The sequence below is a fragment of the Capra hircus genome, chromosome 5, assembly GCF_001704415.2.
Source record: "Capra hircus breed San Clemente chromosome 5, ASM170441v1, whole genome shotgun sequence".
NCBI classification, from domain to species: Eukaryota; Metazoa; Chordata; class Mammalia; order Artiodactyla; family Bovidae; genus Capra; species Capra hircus.
The window spans coordinates 8449546-8470084 of record NC_030812.1 but is presented as its reverse complement, the minus strand read 5'-3'; the positions used below and the strand labels follow the sequence as shown (position 1 = coordinate 8470084).

The 20539-nt window shown below is 36.8% G+C and overlaps 1 protein-coding gene across 2 annotated transcripts in view; it reads right to left on the bottom strand.

Moving 5' to 3' along the window:
• Positions 1-20539, bottom strand: part of SYT1 (synaptotagmin 1) — a 625237-nt gene that overhangs the window by 391649 nt on the left and 213049 nt on the right. For both annotated transcript variants that reach the window (XM_018047591.1, XM_018047592.1), the window contains exon 3: positions 18237-18294. The gene's annotated coding sequence lies outside the window, so the exon portion shown is untranslated. The remainder of the gene's footprint in view (positions 1-18236; positions 18295-20539) is intronic.

The following is a 20539-nucleotide window of genomic DNA, read 5'->3' as shown; positions in this document are numbered from 1 at the left end:
ATCCTGAAATATGCAGCTATATCCCATGTGCTACGCCATTTTGTACTTGGTGGTGTGGTCTTGAATAAATATATTCTCAGAGTCTCTGTTTGTAGCTTGGGGTGGTTTGACCTAGTGGGGGACGTAGGCTCTCATGAAGAACTGGGGACATTTAAGTGAACCTTTACAGTCCAGGGCCTCGTGCACACCTCCTGACTGCTTCCCTCTGCCTTTTTATACCACTGAGATGAAAGTACAGTTGGCATTTGATGTTTTACCTGGAAACCACCAAAGTCTATATTGCAAGATCTCCTTGCAAACTAACTGCTAGATAGCATCATCTGTGGCCTTGCTGGTGTTCATATCTTGCTAGTTATTTGCTTCCAAGTTCAGTTAAAGCTGCTTGGAAAAATATGGTTTTCGTACAATCTTAGATTTATAAGAAACTTTTCTCTAAGGGATTCCAAGTCAAGAAGCTTAAAGTTTATTTTTTATTTATTTATTTTTTTTTAAGAAGCTTAAAGTTTAAAATGGAAAAAATAACTTAAAATTGACTCTTAAAAATGCCTGTGTACCAGTATAGTTTCCTAATACTTTTAATACTTAAATGGCATTGAAGTGCGCATCTCCAAATCCTAATTCCATCGTTCCATGACTATTTCTTTGCTTAATACAGGAAGTCAAATTTAAGTCAACTATAAGAATTCAATACAAATAAGAACTCTGTTTTCGTAGGAAGGACATCTGAACGAATGGATGGCCTGAGGTATATTATTTTAATAACATACAACTATCTTTAACCAACATCTGTAACGTTCTCTTAATGCTTCAAAAAATTTTAAAAGATGCTTTCATTTAAAAAAGTATGTTTATTTTTATAAACTGGGGTGAATCTCAGAACTTAACCAACTTGTCCTAGCAGAAAGGTTTCTCTGGTGTATGGATATATGATCTAAAGTTACAGTCAACTAGCTGCCTTGTGGAAATATATAAGTAACACTTATGTAGTATGTATTTCTGATCTGTCTTGGAAAGTTTTAAGGTTTTATTCAGATTTTAGAAACAGATTAATGTAGATTATGTGGTCTTTAGTATTTCTTAGAAAACGAAAAGGTCATCAGATTGGAAAATAGAATTGCTTTATTTAAGATCTAAGCTAGTAGATTATATGAGGGAAAGCAACCAAACCAAGAGTAGCTGAAAATCATTTGTAACAAAGAGGTAAAATCATACCTTGCCCTTCTTCGGTGCTTTTTTTTTTTTTTTTGTGCTCCAGGCATTGTATTGGTGTGTTAAAACATTATTTCATTTTATTCCTTGTTCAATTCAGTTCAGTCGTTCAGTTGTGTCCGACCCTTTGCGACCCCATGAATCACAGCACGCCAGGCCTCCCTGTCCATCACCATCTCCCAGAGTTCACTCAAACTCATGTCCATTGAGATGGTGATGCCATCCAGCCATCTTTTCCTCTGTTGTCCCCTTCTCCTCCTGCCCCCAGTCCCTCCCAGCATCAGAGTCTTTTTCAGTGAGTCAACTCTTTGCATGAGGTGGCCAAAGTACTGGAGTTTCAGCTTTAGCATCAGTCCTTCCAATGAACACCCAGGACTGATCTCCTTTAGAAGAGACTGGTTGGATCTCCTTGCAGTCCAAGGGACTCTCAAGAGTCTTCTCCAACACCACAGTTCAAAAGCATCAATTCTTCAGTGCTCAGCTTTCTTCACAGTCCAACTCTCACATCCATACATGACCACTGGAAAAACCATAGCCTTGACTAGACGGACCTTTGTTGGCAAAGTAATGTGTCTGCTTTTCAATATGCTATCTAGATTGGTCATAACTTTCCTTCCAAGAAGTAAGCATCTTTTAATTTCATGGCTGCAGTCACCATCTGCAGTGATTTTGCAGCCCCCCAAAATAAAGCCTGACACTGTTTCCATTGTTTCCCCATCTATTTCCCATGAAGTGATGGGACCAGATGCCATGATCTTCGTTTTCTGAATGTTGAGCTTTAAGCCAACTTTTTCCCTCTCCTCTTTCACTTTCATCAAGAGGCTTTTTAGTTCCTCTTCACTTGCTGCCATAAGGGTGGTGTCATCTATTCCTCATTAGGCAAGTGTTATTATTTCCACTGTATGGATTCAGCATTAGGGTATTTTGTTTTACAGTGGGTCAGTCATGTCCAACTCTTTGCCACCCCATGGACTGCAACATGCCTGGCTTCCCTGTCCTTCACCATCTCCCAGAGCTTGCTGAAATTCATGTCTGTTGAGTTGGTGATGCCATCCAACCATCTCATCCTCTGTTACCCCCTTCTCCTCTTGCCTTCAATCTTTCCCAGCATCAGAGTCTTTTCCAATGAGTCAGTTCTTTGCATCAGGTGGCCAAAGTATTGGAGTTTCAGCTTCAGCATCAGTTCTTCCCATGAATATTCAGGGTTGATTTCCTTGAGGATGACTGGTTTGATTTCCTTGCAGTCCAAGGGACTCTCCAACACCACAGTTCAAAAGCATCAGTTCTTTAGTGCTCAGCCTTTCTGATCCAGCTCTCACATCCATGACTACTGGAAAAACCACAGCTTTGACTAGATGGACCTTTGTTGGCAAAGTAATGTCTCTGCTTTTTACTATGCTGTCTAGGTTTTTTATAGGTTTTCTTCCAAGGAGCAATCATCTGTTAATTTCTTGGTTGTAATCCCCATCTGCAGTGATTTTGGAGCCCAAGGAAATAAAGTCTCTTACTGTTTCCATTGTTTCCCCATCTATTTGCCTTGAAATGATTGGACTGGATGCCATGATCTTTGATTTTTGAATGTTGTTTTAATCCATCTTTTGCACTCTCATCTTTCAACTTCATCAAGAGGCTCTTCAGTTCCTCTTTACTTTCTGCCATAAAGGTGGTTTATCTGCATATCTGAGGTTATCAATATTTCTCTTGGCAATCTTGATTCCAGTTGTGCTTCATTCAGTCTAGCATTTCGCATGATGTCCTCTGCATAGAAGCTAAATAAATAAGCAGGGTGACAATATACAGCCTGATGTACCCCTCTTCCAGTTTGATCTCTGGTTCCTCTGCCTTTTCTAAATCCAGCTTGAACATCTAGATGTTCTCAGTTCACATACTGTTGGAGAATTTGGAGCATTATTTTGCTACCATGTGAAATGTGTGCACGCATGCAGTAGTTTGAACATTCTTTGGCAATATTTAATGCAAGGGAATGCAATATTGCTTGTTGCTCCTGGACGCGGACTCTGCTCTCTCACCTCGGATGGTCACTGAATTTGCTTTGGGAACCAAAAGATACAACATCCTTAATCTGAAGCAGAAAGACATAAATGTAAGACTTTTCTAGAATGATACTGTACAACAGTATATAAAGCGAAGCCTCTATGAGATATAGGAGCATAGCTTTGCTGCATCCGTGTGTGTGAGCACATGAGCAGGAGTGCCATCTGGGCTTCTTTGCCTGTGGATGATACCTGGGTGGCAGTCTGTGCGTGTGCGTACACCCTTGTGTGTGGCCAGGATATGGTGTGTGTGGGTGATGCGTTAGTGCATATGGCTGTGTATGTATGTGGTCTTTTCCTTCCAACCCATAATCCAACTCATTTGTGTTAAATCTCTCTTTTTCTAGCTTGTGAATAACTAGTCAGTACTTTTTTTGTAAGTTTTGCAATTTTGGGGGGTAATTTTTTTTGTACTTTTTGCAACCCTTCGTCTAGAGCACTCAATTTTCCTCTTCCAGTCTATCTTCTTTTTTCCCATCTTTTTTGACTTTCTGCTCATTACTAGTTGAACCATAAGATAATAATGAATGGAAGAAAAATTCAAACCAGTTCACACAGTATCTTCTATGCCTGTAAAAGCACAAAGACTAATAAACATTCTTTTTGTGTAACATTTGACTGCCCTATAGATTTTAATAGTGGGACACATGTTGGTTAGATCTGATTTAGAAATTGGGAAATTATTATAAGACATTTCAAGGTCTTATGAATTTTCAAAAATCACCCTTGATTTTCTTTCTCTCAAGATTTATTTTTCTGTTTAATTTTGCTTTTCATGACTGCTAGCTATTGCTTTTGGGATATTTATCTTTGTGTAGCAGGCAGACAGGAAGAAAAATAAAACATCAGCTTTTTATTTAATACATTGTCTGTTTGCAGGTATTGCGAGATTTAGAACCCGGTCTCAGTCATTAAGCAGAGCAATGCATCTTCTGATACTCACAGTCCACTTGTGAGTGTCTGGTTGGAAAATACGAAGAACAGTACAATGAGAGCATGCAACCCTTCCAGAGATGATGGAAAAACCAGAGGCTTCTTAGGACTGATGAGGGCAGGGCTGAGAAATCAACGCTTCAGTGTGCCTGAGCAGAATGAATAGTAAATGGTGTTTCCCTGGAGAACAGTTAGTTCCTATTAGGAGCACTGGTGTCAGTTAGCATAATCAGTCTCACAGTTACCAAAACCGAAAACACACTCACCCTCACACATGTAGATTTTGCATTATTTAGGAATATTTTAATGCAGTAATTTGTAGACTGGGAGATAAAATTCTTTTGTCTTCTTATTTGGTGCATTATAAATACATATAAGAAGTCTCTTTCTAAAATTTGTTAAGGAGTGAACAAAGACCTTGCCTTATAATAAAAGTGGAAATATTTTAGTAATAAGAACGTTAAACTTCTAAATCAATGAGAAAACAAATCTACAACCTGACTTTAATAAAATTCATTTCCCTCTGTGTGAGTTCTGAAGCACTCCGGAATATTTATTTGTTCAAATAAGTATCTTTGCTCAAAAGAAAAAGTTTTCTATGTACTACTATGTGCTAGATTAAATTATTACATTGTTATTTATATCCTTGGTTTTCTTTCCTTCCCCTTCCCCTCTCATTCTTTCTTCCCTTTTTTTCTCTCTTTCCTTCTTTCCCTACCTTCTCAATTTCCTTTCTTCTACTGTTCCTAGAGGACAGAGCTCAGAATTAGCATAGGGTTTGGTGCTATAGAATCCTCTGCTGTTTGCTGGGCATTGTGTTCAAAGTGCTGGACTGCTCTCTGGAATGACAGGGGTGAGGCCACCCTACTGATGGCTGACTCTGCTCTTATCCAGCATATCTGGTGCGTGCTGTGGTAGATGCTCTGAGAATGTGGATGAAAGGTGGAAGCTCAGCCTCGGAGGAAGTTAAATCTGGAGAAGTGGGGTCACACTGCTGAGCCACAGCTCTGGTGTTTGAATGAATAGGGAACTTTCTGAAATGATGAGTAGGGTGGTTTGTGATCCCAAGGGGGATGGGAGACAACATTTGGCTTTGTTTTATGTTCTTTTTAAAAATATTTAATCTTTAAACTTTTTGTTTGTTCTCCCCATTACCCAATTGGTACTTTCCATCCCTTAGTTAATGTCAGAGAATCTGCTGTCATTGAGCCTGGAACTACCAGTGATGAGATAGAATTGTGCTTAGTATCGAATCTCCTGTCACCCTATCCTGGTGTAACACTGTACGGTGTCCTTTTCCTCTGTGTTTGTCTATTTCCTCCCCTCTTCCCCATGTTTGTTCATGCACATGACTGAACAGGATGCTTTGGTACATGTGGAGATACGGGAACAGTCTGCATGGACTAGAATATCTTTATATTTCTAAACGGCAGGATGCTGTGGGCTGGGATTTCGGTAGGAGACAGTAAAAAAATAGCAGCTGTGTATATAAGCTTTACGCAGACGTCTTGGGCATACAGTTTTGGTCTCGAAACAGTATGCTTCTGCTTTAGGCTGTTATTGCCCGGGTAAGTATAATCCCCCGAATTCTTTAAGGACATCAACAAGCAAGCCCTCCAATTGCCTTTACCCCTGATAAAACAGAAACATAAACTGGTAGCGGTAGCAAAGAAGCCATTATGACAAATGATGCCAACTTAAGGCAATGGCAGCCCACTCCAGTGCTCTTGCCTGGAAAACCCCATGGATGGAAGAGCCTGGTGGGCTGCAGTCCACGGGGTCACGAAGAGTCAGAAACAACTGAGCGACTTCACTTTCACTTTTCACTTTCATGCACTGGAGGAGGAAATGGCAACCCACTCCAGTGTTCTTGCCTGGAGAATCCCAGGGATGGGGGAGCCTGGTGGGCTGCCGTCTATGGGGTCGCACAGAGTCGGACACGACTGAAGCGACTTAGCAGCAGCAGCAGCAGCTAACTTAAGAAGGGGTCATGTTTCAGCACAGGGAAATATGCAATCCCCCTCTGAATCTAGAGCTTTAGGATGGTCTTATAGAGAATAAGATGAAATAGAAAGTATTGATTTCAGTTCTGTGAGGTTAGAAAGAGGCACCTTATGTGAAACTGCTGTGCAAACTGTGAAGTGCTCTACAAGTAAAACAATCTTACTATCATTTTAGATGCTGAAATTCAAGCATGATTAGAGAGATAGAAGTAATTGTTATTATCTTGGGCAAGTGAAAATTTCTCAGAGTCTTAGTTTCCTCATTTGTAATATGGGCTAATACCTACCTTATAGACTTGTCAAAATTACATATAAAATGTGAAAACTGCGAGGCACAGAGCTTAGCAAATAGCAGGCATTCATTAAATGATAGTTACTTTTCATTTATTTATTTATAACAGATTTCTAACCACCTTGAATTTTAGAAGACTCGTAAAGAAAACTTTTCTTTTAAAATTATTAATAAAACAGGCATATGTTTTTCCATCTATTGTGGATTCTAAGTGCCCCCCAAATAAGAAAATATCTATGCCTTTATGTTTCAGTCAGCATGGGGGATTTCTAAGAATGAAGTTTAAAATAGAGATGCATTGGAGTGTCTGAAAGAATAAAACAGAGAAGGAATAAAAATGACAGGAAACACAACTGTGAGGGTAGCAGCCTCGGACAAGCGGTGATTTCAGAATGATAATGAGCTCTCACCACTCTGGTTCAGGACTGCTCCAACTTCATGCGCAGTGGGGAATCTTCTCTGCCCTTCAACATCAAATTGTACATGCACGTAATTTGTAACAGGACATTGAAAAGTCAATGAAGGCAAACCTGGTAGGCAGCTACTGCCAGAAAACATCTGAATCAATAGGTCACTATGAGCATTGTCTTCCCCAAACATAACACAAAACTGTATTAACCAAACGCATGACAGCACTTGGAAGTTTCCTCACTATAGTAACTTAAAGCAACATACACCTTGGGAAGTAGGCTTTCTGACCCAACAGGTCAGAAAATAGCAATGTAATGTTATTATGGATCATACTACTGAGGATCCCCTGAGAGATGGTTCTGAACACAAGGCAAAGTCATACTCTTAAATCCTGACTCATTTCTGTAATGTGAAAACATTAACAAGCTAACAACAATTATTTTTCTGAAGCTTTTCTTAACAACTACTATTACTCTATTACTAAGGCTTCTATGGACTGAGATTAAGCAGAAAAAATAACATGAAAACAATGGTTTTCTAGTGGCTAAATGTCAAACACTTGAACTTGACTTTCATGATCTTATTCAGCCTTGACCGTCACCAACCATACCATGGGCTTGAGTAAATTCTTTGGCAATCAAAGTAGAAAACCAGCGTGGAAGTCAGCCATGTAAGGTGAAGATGGATGCCTTTTTACTCTGTGAAGTTTTTCAGGCTATGCTAAGCCATATCCAGCTGGATTCCAAGTATTTATCTTTGTACTGTTTGTACTATTCTACTGAATGTTAGACTGCCCAGCCATTCCACTAGAATGCGGATGACTCCAGGGTGGAGATGCTGTCTCGCCCTGCATGTAACACCATGCAAGGCATGTGGGAGGCGGCAGTGTTAAGTGGCAGACAGCCCCGCACCTAGAATTCCAACTCTTGTCACTTACCAGCTGTGAAAATCATGTAACCTCTCTGATCCTCAGCTTCCTCATCTGTAAAAATTGTGACATAACTTGCCTACTGGAAGATACACCCAGATATAAACATGGGTATGTGTGTGTATCTTGCATTCAGTAAATTCTATCTGTAAAATTATAAGCACAGAAGAAACATTTGTGGAAAACATGAAAGGATGAATAGATGATTTCTTATTAAGATGCATCCAGTAATTCTTGAGCAGTGTTTCATAATACATAGATGAGTAGTTAAATGGTAGTGTTAAAAAATTTGAAGGCTATAAATTTGCATTTTTATTTTGAATCAACAGTCCTCTTCTTACCATTCTATTTAGTTTCAGAGATATAGCAATTTAAAAATACCCCTAGGTTCTCAAATTTTCTAAAGAAAAGTTGATGGATAAAAACATCAATCAGATGAAGACTGGCTAACTCTAGTCACAGCAGTTAAAACACGGCATATTTATGACTCATACACCCTAATTATGTTAAATCTATTTCTTTTGCTGATTACCTACTCAGCTAGCTTTCTGTGATTAATTTTAGAGCTTATGACATAAAAAGATAGCTGTCCTAGAAGTCAAAAACTCGTTGCTTTTCTATATTTGCATCTTAAGTGAGGAAACAGCAAAAACATTCCAGTGGGACAACGGCGTTATTCAGTAAGTTATAGGATAAACAGATAAGCAATATATAGCATAAACACACAATGGCTTATTATTCAGGCTTAAGAAGGATAAAAACTCTGACACATGCTGTAACGTGGATGGATTTTGAAGACATTATACTCAATGAAGTAAGTCAGATATAAATACTGCATGATTCCACTCTTATGAGATATCTACAGTAGTCAAATTGATAGAGAAAGTAGAATGGTGGTTTCCAGGGGCTGCGGAGAAAGGGAATGGGGAGTTATTGTTTAATGGATATGAGTTTCAGTTTGGAAAGATGAAAAAGTTCTGAAGGAGCTGGCTGGACATCAGTGTGAATGAACATAATGCCACTGAACTGAACATTTAAAAATGGTTAAAACAGCCAATTTTTATATTATACATATTTTATCACAATTTTGCAAAGGTCAAAATAAATGATGGATTTGTATAGGGCTAAAGATACAGCTCTTAAAAGCTTATTGTGATGGACTGTTTGGAGATGTGGATTAATCCAGCTTTGAGGAAAAATAAGAGAGAAGAAAGTTTTCAATAAAGCTATTTCTACGATAGATCTGAGAGAAAAAAAAGTAATCAGTTGTTTGGTTAAACTAGCTCTGAGCAGCTACGCAGTCTGAGTCTGGGATGCGAAGATGGTAAGCCTACCATGTGTGGAGAGTTCACACTCTTGGGCAGATAGAAACTCTTCAAACATCGTTTTGGTTCAAGTAAGTCTGAAATTTGTTTATGAGTATGGATTTTAGCATTACGTAGACTCGGGTCTGTATCTGGCTCAAAAATCAAAAGACATATTAAGAAAGTTAGTCTGCCTCTCAGAATCACAGTATGCTCATTTATGAAGCAGGGAAATTGCATGTAAAGTGCTCTGTGCTCTGCTTGGTCAGTCAGCTGTGCCTGACTCTTTGTGACCCCATGGATTGTAGCCCACCAGGCTCTTCTGTCCATGCGGATTCTCCAGGCAAGGATACTAGAGTAGGTTGTTATGCCCTCCTCCAGGGGATCTTCCCAGTGCAAGAATTGAACCCAGGTCTCCCATATTGCAGGCAGATTCTTTCCCTTCTGAGTCACCAGGAAAACCCTGTAAAGTGCTCAGGAGGAAGTAAGTGTTCAGTTAAGGGTGGCAACCACTGCTGTCAGTCCCAGGACAGAGGCAAGGCAGGCGTGGCCACCTCTGTGCCACTTCCATGACTGTTGATACCAGCACAGAAAGAAAATAGCAATTGTTTCATCATTACTAGTGGGGTTACTCTTGAAAGCGTAATCATTATATTTATATCTAGAGTGGCGGTACAAATTAAACTTTAGCATTACTTGCTTGATCTGAGTTGTCTAATAGAACAGGTGGTACAGATGGTTGTGATGGACTGAAAGTTTATGTCCCTGCACAGGGCCTGTGGTTCCTGTCCCCAGGTATTTCCACCTACACCACCTAAGCTCATCATTTCAGAACTTTTCACTGTGTACAATCTCCTATGTCATTTGCTTATTTGGGTTAACAATTGTGTGTGAGGGGCTTGTGGGGAGCAGAGAGAATACAGGGTTGCTGTGAATACTCTGAGCCAGTTTTTTCCTTCTTAGAAGCTTCCCTAAACCAGCTGCAATGAGGCATGCTGACCAAGGGAAAAGCAGGGTTAGGAAAACTGAAGCTGAAACCATGTTAAAGAAAAGGCAGCTGGAGGATGTAGGGTGGGAGGCAGAATTACATCAGGAAAATGGCAAAGGTTAGAAAGAGATAAGGCAGTGTGGAAAGTGGCTTTACTTATTGTTCACATTTTGGAAGGGGTTGATGGAGTGTCAGGAGACTTGCTGCTGTCTCCCCTCATCCATCCCAACCCCATTCCTGATGCAGTAAATACTGTGGCTCAGCAGACACTGCAGGTTTTCATAGCTTTGTTTGTGCAACAACTGAGTAAATACCCCCCTCATGAAATAGAAAGAAAACATAACAGGTGGGGGACAGCCTGTGTTTTCTCCATTTTTTTCCAACTGTCTCAACAACAAATTTGGCTCTGCCTTTTGTAAAAATATATTGACAGTTGTTCAAATCTTACTGTAATTTAAAATAATGGACATATGAATGATTACACAGTTAAGCAGGCCTATCTTTTCTAGTTATCTGAATAGGCATAATCCAGAGAAGTTTTAAAAATCTTGCATTCTAGAATACAAGCCAATGCATTTTGGGCATTTGTTTAGAGACCTTATTTCCTTGGTCTGAAACATTTTGTACCAATTCATAAATACAGGCTCTGCCAGGATACTTTTGAAAGTGGAAAATAAAAACAATAGCAGGGTTAAGCAATTTGTATTACATAAGAACAGGAGACGTAAATTGCTCAAGTGTGCAATGGAACATATGCCAAACTATATTTTTCCCATTTCAGAATAGGAATGAAATAAAGTTGTCTGTAGTTTATGTAAAGATTAAATTTTAAGGGAAAGAGACAAACAAGATACCATGAACTACATTTTGGTGATAAATGAATTGTTATTATTAAGACTGGGATATGCTTACCTTTATAGGTAGAAGAGAATTTGACATAAAATGGGAGAGTGGTGTTGCTATTGTTATTCCTTGTCAGTATCATAGATTTTTTTTTGATATTTGCAAAATAAAATGGTAGATATGAAATTTGCTAACAGAAAATAGTCGAGGTACTAAAATAAGGAGAACCTAAAATGAGTCCTTATCATGGGGGAAAATTGGCAAGATAAAAATTTTGTTATCTAAGATTTCGTTGGTGAAAGAGCTTTGTGATTTCAATTTTTCATGTATAAAATTTTATTTAACTTTTTAACATAAGTGTTTTATTTTTGCCATGTAGTGGCATAAACTGCCCTTAACTTTACAGTGGCATATGTAATAATGTGTTGGGTATAATTTATTTCTAGAAACCTGCTTGGCCCACAATTTGGTTAGATTTATTTCCTCTGATGAAAATGACCTCATTTGTAAGTTGAAAGGAAGGCATCTCATGGCAGGGTAGAAAGTGTTTTTGGTGCCCTTCACATCAAGATGCATCCTGATTCAATTTAATTTAAGAACCATGAAAACTGTCAGAGTGTTTCAAGTCTTACTTTTGACCTCTCTGAGAGGGACCCGTGCTATCGACCTTGTTTCATTTCAGTAGCATTTGCTTTAGGGAGGAAGAGGCCTTCTAGGAGATGGCTTATGGTAGACTCCTACTGTATCAAAACCAAATTCCATCTTGCATTCAGGATTTCTAACCAGCCTTCATTCCTCCTCTTCCTTCATACCTCCCTTCCTTTTTATTCCTTGCAGACTTGTATGTGTTTTAGGGTTTTAAAAGAACTTCCCTCACCTATTGCAAAGGAAATATCTTAAATAGCAATATAATACAGCAGTACTATTTGCTGGTATTATTGTATTAACTTTTGTAATAAACATTTAATTCTGAAATTCTCACATGAAAGCTATAAAGTAGGATTTATCATCTCCATTGAAACACATGAGGACATTGAAGCAAAGAAGTTAAATTGTCTTCCTGAGGTTTTCAGTAAGTGGCAGAAAAAGGATCTGAATGCAGCTCCTTTCTCTACTGCCAATGTTCCTAATTACCCAAATGAATAACACAACCCAAAATAATGCCCTGGTGCAGACAAATAGGTAAATAAATCTCAATGTTAGTGCCGATCAGATTTAACATTAATCACTCAGATAGCTGAGTCATTTGTTTTAAAATCTTACTAACTTTAGACTCCACATATTTTTAAAACCACATTGCTGATTTTAAAGCAATTCCCCTTCTCTATTGTAACTATACAACTTATATTGCAGAGTTATGAAAGATGAGAAAATTTCAGAACAAATAACAGAAAAGACTAATATCACTGAAAGCATCCAATAAAAACTTAAAGTTTCTATTGACTTCTGTTGAATAAGTACAAGAGCTAACTTTAATGTAGTACTTAAAATTTCAGGGTCTACTAAATTGTCCTAAATCCCATTGCTAACAAAAGTGGAGCTGAGTTTTGAACACAGAGTGAGTTCCCAAAGCCAGTACAAGGCTATAATATGATTACAGAAGGCTCCTACTCAGGTGGTCTAGAAAATGCCCCAAGTCATGAAATAGAGTTTAATTTTGCTTTATAATGAATAATAATGATTGTGGGAAACCCATCTTACCCAATGTCCTAAATAAAGCAACAAAATTCTCAGTCATTTAGTAAGACAAAGTGATTCTGACCACGGTGCATCAGATGACTATCTTCCATTATGGTAAGTCAAAGCACTATCATTCTCTTTATAAAATAGACATTGCAATATTTGTGATTACTAGATAAAAGCTCCGGCCCACTAGGCTCCTCCATCCATGGGATTTTCCAGGCAAGAGTGCTGGAGTGGGGTGCCACTGCCTTCTCCAAAGAAAAGCTACTTGATTACAGAGGCTGTTCTTTGGTCACACCTGTATTTTAACATCTGGAACAGTCACTAGCAACTACTAAAAAAGAAGAATAACGAATAAATAAAGGAATCAATTTCCAAAATTTGACAAAACATTTTAAGGGAATAAGTCCAGATAATGTTATAAGCATAGAAATCTAAGAAGCACATCTTGTAAGCATCAATTAATTTACAAATAAAATGTAGAATAAATACAGTTCTCTTTCTTTAGGTGATCTTTTACACTTAAGGCTATCATTCATTTCAATTTTGGTTCTGCTTTTTCTATCTGAAGATCATCTTTAATAATTAAATCCTTCTACCATGCTTTAATTTTATCATATGAGGGACAAATAGGCATGACGCAATCTAATGCTCGTGGTAAAAAGTGATAAAGTAGTATTATATGCACATCAAATATTCTTCACAGAGAATTAACACTTTAGTAAGTGATGCATTCTTTACTTTACCATGCCATCACTCATGGCTGGAAAATGAAACAGGCTTTGCCTTCATCAGTTGTTAAGGGTTTACTTGAGAGCGAAAACTTGAAAAGGGGTAAATCAAGCAGAGCTGAGTTCAAATGGTAACTCTGCTGCTTACTAAGTTAGGCTAACTTATAAGGCTTTCAATTCTTGCTTTCATCATCTACAAAACCATTGCAACAAAGGAGGTTCTTTTGATACCAAATGAAATTTAATTGTGTAAATAGTAGAGCTTCTGACACAAACTAAGCCCCGTTTCCTTTTTGTTTCCCACTCTCTTCTTTTTTAATAAGAAGTCTCTCAGGTCTATGTGTGAGAAAGCTGATCAAGGTTAAGGATAAATTATAAATTCAAGAAAAAGGGAATTTTTTGCTGGATGACTATTATTGTCTAGAACAGATATCAATCAATAACTTTGATTTCATCAGCAATGACAGTTATAAATGAAATATTGGATTTCCAAAACAGTAAAGGCAAATTTTCACACAATAGGAAGTTGTTCTTTTTATAGAAACACAGTGTAAGATTTTATATAACAATGTAATAATGAAAATATATAATTATGCATCACTGTGGCAATCTAATTAGCTCTCAGAAAGTCTCAGGAAGTAGATTGGAAAAAACATTTTTCATCATCCAGACACAAGAGTGGAGACTTAAAGAGATAATTGCCTAATTGTTGCTGAAGGTAGAGTGAGTGTATGTATCACTGTTGACCGGTGGTAATTTAGCTGCGTCATCTTGAACGTCATCACCTTCCCTGGGACTCTTCACTATGAGAGGAGGAATTGATGAAGCCTAGATTCAAACCCAGATTCTCTAATTCTTTCAGCTATAAACATCATCCTAATGAACCATATGACAAAATTGTTGGAAGGTAGAGAATAGGCATTGTTATTTATATAAATTTTCATTAGAGCTTTGGTTAAAAGAAGTTTAAATTTTGAGAAGATGATATTTGAACCTGTTTAAGACCCTCAGTTTTTCTATAAGTGCTTTCAATTAACATGACAGATAAGAAAAATAGTGGGTGGTTAAGAAAGTCAGAATTTTCCTTGATTCCATCACTAGATACAGGAACATAGATAAATGACTTGCCTTACCTGCTTCTCTCTAAATGAGGATATTACAGGAGGCAATGACTATAAAATAACATTAGACCAGATAAGTTTCTTCCATCAATCCCAATAGTATTTAAAGAGGTTTAACAAATCTAGAATAACAAAAATAGTTTCTAAGAAACCTTCCCAAGCATCTGATTTTTTCAAATGTATCCTCTCTGTATTATTATTTTCCAGTGTATTTAGAGTCTAGAAAGAGCTGACCCATTGAGTTATTAAAAGTACCACTGAGTGTTCAGCAATTGAGAAGAAAGTTATTAATATACAATATCTAAAATTATCCTCTGTCCTTATTTTCTTAAGCACAAGTTTGTGATATACAGTACAATGTGCTCTAAAAAACTTTAGTAATATTTTATCAATTATCATTTTTAATGATTGTCTCAAATGCAAGTTGTTAAAGGTCATTTAATAGTCATTTAATAGGCTTATAATACAAGCACATATTCTATAGATAAAAACAAGAAAAATAATCATTGTAACATCCAGTCTCTTCACCTTATATCATGCTTTACTCAAAGCACTGACACCGCTTACTCATGAATTCTTTGGAGGTTAAGACATAAGGCAAAATGGTTGTCTGAGGAGGCCTTACAAAGAGCTGTGAAAAAGAAGAGAAGCAGAAGGCAAAGGAGAAAAGGAAAGATATAACTTGTTGAATGCAGAGTTCCAAAGAATAGCAAGGAGAGATAAGAAAGCCTTCCTCAGTGATCAGTGCAAAGAAGTAGACAAAAATAATAGAATGGGAAAGACTAGAGATCTCTTCAGGAAAATTAGAGATACCAAGGGAACATTTCATGCAAAGATGGGCTCAATAAAGGAGAGAAATGGTATGGACCTAACAGAAGCAGAAGATGTAAGAAGAGGTGGCAAGAATACACAGAAGAACTGTACAAAAAAGATCTTCATGATCCAGATAATCATGATGGTATGATCAATTATCTGGAATGAGACATCCTGGAGCGTGAAGTCGAGTGGCCTTAGGAAGCATCACTATGAACAAAGCTAGTGGGGTGATGGAATTCCAGTTGAGCTATTTCAAATCCTAAAAGATGATGCTGTGAAAGTGCTACACTCTATATGCCAGCAAATTTGGAAAACTCGGGAGTGGCCACAGGACTGGAAAAGGTAGGTCTTCATTCCAATCTCAAAGGCAATGCCAAAGAATGTTCAGACTACCACAAAATTGCACTCATCTCACATGCTAGTAAAGTAATCCTCAAAATTCTCCAAGCCAGGCTTCAACAATATGTGAACCATGAGTTTCCAGATGTTCAAGCTGGTTTTAGAAAAGGCAGAGGGACCAGAGATCAAGTGCCAATATCCATTGGATCATCAAGCAAGAGAGTTCCAGAAAAACATCTATTTCTGCTTTATTAACTATGCCAAAGCCTTTGACTGTGTGGATCACCACAAACTGTGAAAAATTCTTAAAGAGATGGGGATACCAGACCACCTGACCTGCCTCTTGAGAAACCTATATGCAGGTCAGGAACCAACAGTTAGAAGTGGACATGGAACAACAGACTGGTTCCAAATTGGGAAAAGTGTATGTCAAGGATGTATATTGTAACCCTGCTTATTTAACTTATATTCAGAGTACATCATGAAAAATGCTGGGCTGGATAAAGCACATGCTGGAATCAAGATTTTTTGGAGAAATATCAATAAGCTCAGATATGCAGATGACACCACCCTAATGGCAGAAAGTGAAGAGGAGCTAAAAAGCCTCTTGATGAAAGTGAAAGAGGAGAGTGAAAAGTTGGCTTAAAGCTCAACATTCAGAAAACGAAGATCATGGCATCTGGTCCCATCACTTCATGGTAAATCGATGGGGAAAGAGTGGAAACAGTGTCAGACTTTATTTTTGGGGGGGCTCCAAAATCACTGCAGATGGTGACGGTAGCCATGAAATTAAAAGATGCTTACTCCTTGCAAGGAAAGTTATGACCATCCTAGACAGAATATTAAAAAGCAGAGACATTACTTTGCCAACAAAGGTCCGTCTAGTCAAAGCTATGGTTTTTCCAGTAGTCATTTATGGATGTGAGAGTTTGACTATAAAGAAAGCTGAGCGCCAAAGAATTGATGCTTTTGAACTATGGTGTTGAAGAAGACTCTTGCGAGTCCCTTGGACTGCAAGGAGATCAAACCAGTCCATCCTAAAGGGGATCAGTCCTGAATATTCATTTGAAGCTGAAACTCCAATACTTTGGTCACCTGATGTGAAGAATTGACTCATTTTAAAAGACCCTTGCTGGGAAACATTGAAGATGGGAGGAGAAGGGGACGACAGAGGATGAGATGGTCGGATGGCATCGCCGACTCAATGGACATGAGTTTGAGTGCACTCGGGGAATTGGTGATAGATGGTGAGGCCTGGCGTCCTGTGTTCCACTGGGTTGCAAAGAGTCCAACACAACTGAGTGACTGAACTGACTGACTGATTAAATATACATGTAGGCAACATCATTTTAATTCAGATTATTTTGCTTCATGACTATTTTATAAAATCTTGAAGAAATAAAATATCTTTTAAAAATAATGTACTTTGTGTAAAGTGAAGCAGCATGAGGATACTATTCAGGTAGGTAAGTAAAGGAAAATTCTCTCCCTGCTTCTCTCACACTTCAAAACAAACAAGATAAAGCACATATATATCATCATTAGCATGATTAAATGTATTTAATTTTTTGAAATTAAGATGTGATTCATGCATTAAAGTTCTCTAGGTGTTAGAAAATCTTATTATATAATTTATATATATCCTAGAAAAATTATTTATGAATTTCTTTTTTTGCATCACACATCCTTCCATTGGATTTTATTCTATTTTGATATATATCAAGATATAGACCTATCATCGTGTTACCTCATTTTACTTCAGTGATTCTGTTTTAGATAAATGCATCTGCAAACTCATTTCATAACTACCAGGGTATTAAAATAGTGGTATACCATAGGTCATCAAAGTGGATTTTGCTTTTCTATATGTATTTTATTGTTTTGCTCTTCACATATTTAAAATTTACAGTTGTTTACATCTAGGAAATCATTATTATATTACTAGTTCTACTAGAAAGAATGACATCAAGAATGCACTTAATTTTGTTTAATAAAAACATATTTAGAAAAGCAATTATTACTATCAAATATTAGCCATGTAAGGAAATACAGGTCATAATTAAGCTGTGTAAAGATTGGAAAGAAAGGCATTAATGAGATTAAGCTCCATCTTAAAGCCTGCAGATGGTTGCTATTTTTAAATAATTCTAATTTAAGGACTATAAACAAGCCAAGCACATTGTTTCTGCTTAAAGTTTTGTCTGAAGTTAAAAAAATTTTGTATCACATGCAGATAATGTGAGGTACTTTGATTAAATTTTACTTATTACTTCTCTTCTTCTATAGAATTTAAAATGATATGATACTAGTCAAAAAATATGATGGAACCAACATAAACATTTCTGCCACATATACCTATCACAAGGATTGCCTTGGCCTCTTATCTAAGAGGATTATAGGATAAATGATTATCAGTTTGCTCCAGCCAAGTGAAATTGAGTTTTAGAAGGCTGCACTTTATTTAGTATGTTAGTTTCTTATCTTAGAAAATAACAAGGTGAACATTTCTATTAAAAAAAAATTAAGGTTTTCTAATTTTATAGAAGCTCTAGAATAATAATTGTCTCATTAAAATACTTACTGTTCTTTTGGAATTCTGGGTATTTTGTTCTTTGTTTTCTTTCTCTTGGATGTTTTTCCTAAAAGGAGACAATATGCCCAGTGGTTAGGTGAATACACATAGTGCAGAGACATTTCTTATTGTCATGAAGTATAATTGCTTCATTTTATTATTTAACATTTCTACTTAAACACCTTGCAATATATACATCCAAATTCAACACAGTACCATACATATACTTAGTAGATGCAGTTTGAGATGGATGGGATAGGGATTTTAAAGTTGAAGATTCACAGATCACGGTTCTGTGCATAATTTATACACTGATTTTGTGGAAGTTATGCTGTTGCCTACCTTATAGTTTTTCAGTTTGAAAACTGAAATGCTACTAATTTAGACAGACCTTATTGGAGAATATTATTTTATTCAGTATTCAATTACCCCCTTGCTGTATTATCATATAATTATTATAAATTACACTTCTACATCTCATGTTACTCTTAGATTTTATATTTTCAGTCAAGTTAAGAGCACTTCAATATATTATACTTATTTGCCTATTTTCCGAGGCAAATCAGGTCCAGAATTTCCTAGTGTGGGTATATATACATACACATACCAGTATATATACATTATATCTATATGCACACATAAATATATATAATACTACTGGGGCAAGGAAAAAACCTTACATCATCACAGAAAGGAAAATTTTCACTTTAGAGAGGAAAATTAAATCCTTCCCAAGAGTCAATATCAGGAATTGTTTTAATGTAATAAAGATTCAAGAATTTCTGATTTGGTTCGACAAGTTAGCAACTCAAAAATGAACAATATCACAGTGCTACACAAGTACCGTTTTATTATAAATTCTCATTAGTTTCGGTCTTCCAAATATTTAAGTAGAATGAAAACCAAGACAATGAAATAGTTAAAAATAGGTTGATAACAGGCTTATTGCTCTGTTTTGTGAGTTCTCACAGTGTCTATTTTACACAAAACTATGAAAACATTATAATGCCAGAAGCTCTGGCAATTGGCTCACATAGGAACTCAGTGGAAAAGATCTGAAGTGACAGCTATATTTTCAAAGCTGCATTTAGAGCATCTGTTCAATGGTTAAGACTCCAATGTCTCCTTTCATTTTAGTCCTGCTTGAAACTCGACTGTTTTCTAGCAAAATCCATTAGAAAGAGCAACGGTAAAACTGCATTTAGATTTACCTGACTGCCTCTTAAAATATGACTCTGAGCCACAATCAATTTTAGATAAGCTTTGCATACATGGTTCCTGAATACTGACACTTTTCTAATGTAAAACAAAAGCTACAATAGAATGCTGTGGACGTACATATTAAGGTAACACAGTGACATAAATCTCTTTGTAAGAAATATGGGTGAAAATCTGTTAGAGCAAAAGGAGGCTTTCTACTAAAAAACTAAAATATTTGACATTATATAGATTGCATGGTATTACTTACCAAGGGGCAGGCTTCCCAAAGGGATGCCGTGAAAAGATTAAACAGTTTTTGTGACTTATGAGCCATCTGCAGGGATTCGATTTCATTTTGGTCTTGTATGCATATCTATCACAAGGATGAATGGGTAAGCCTGTTCTACTGTAAGGAACAAACAACTATTTTATTTTTAATCTATGTGCTGAATATGGATGTGCATAGTATTTTTCTGGTAGCTAATTTCTGTCTCTTGCATGTGTAAACATCTCTTGTTTTTAGAGGGAAAATGTGAAAATAACATGGGAGGATTTTGTGCCTCCTGTCATCTATCTGGATTTTCAGTAGTGTAATTGCTATCAGTGGATCTAACTCAGTTTTCTGGCATCAAGACTTGGTACTTTTGCGTGTTGTTACAATACTTAAAAAAAATAAAATGAATCTGTTTAGGTAGGTTCATTTACTTTAAAACCAAAGGCTCTTTCATGTTCTTTTTATCTAGTTTTAGAAAGAAGCCTGACATGGAAAAAAAAAAGAAAATTTTCTGAGACTTAGGGATTACTATTGCTCAACAGTGACTAGAAATCACTGCTAAAACCCTGTAGCCCTCATCATAATTCTATTTATAGAACTAAGTAAAACACTGCATGTTTTGGGCATCATAAATACTACAGATCTGTGTTACTTGCTATTTTTTTTTTTTTTTGAGGGGAAGGAACTAATTGCATCCACTTTACTTCTAGACATTTAAAAAATACACAGCTTTTTTTTTTTAAAGAGGACTTTTGGATTAAAAAATGACAATATTTACATCCAAACTTTAAAAAATATCTCCAGTATTTCATTCTGATGAAAATATTGATTTTAACTG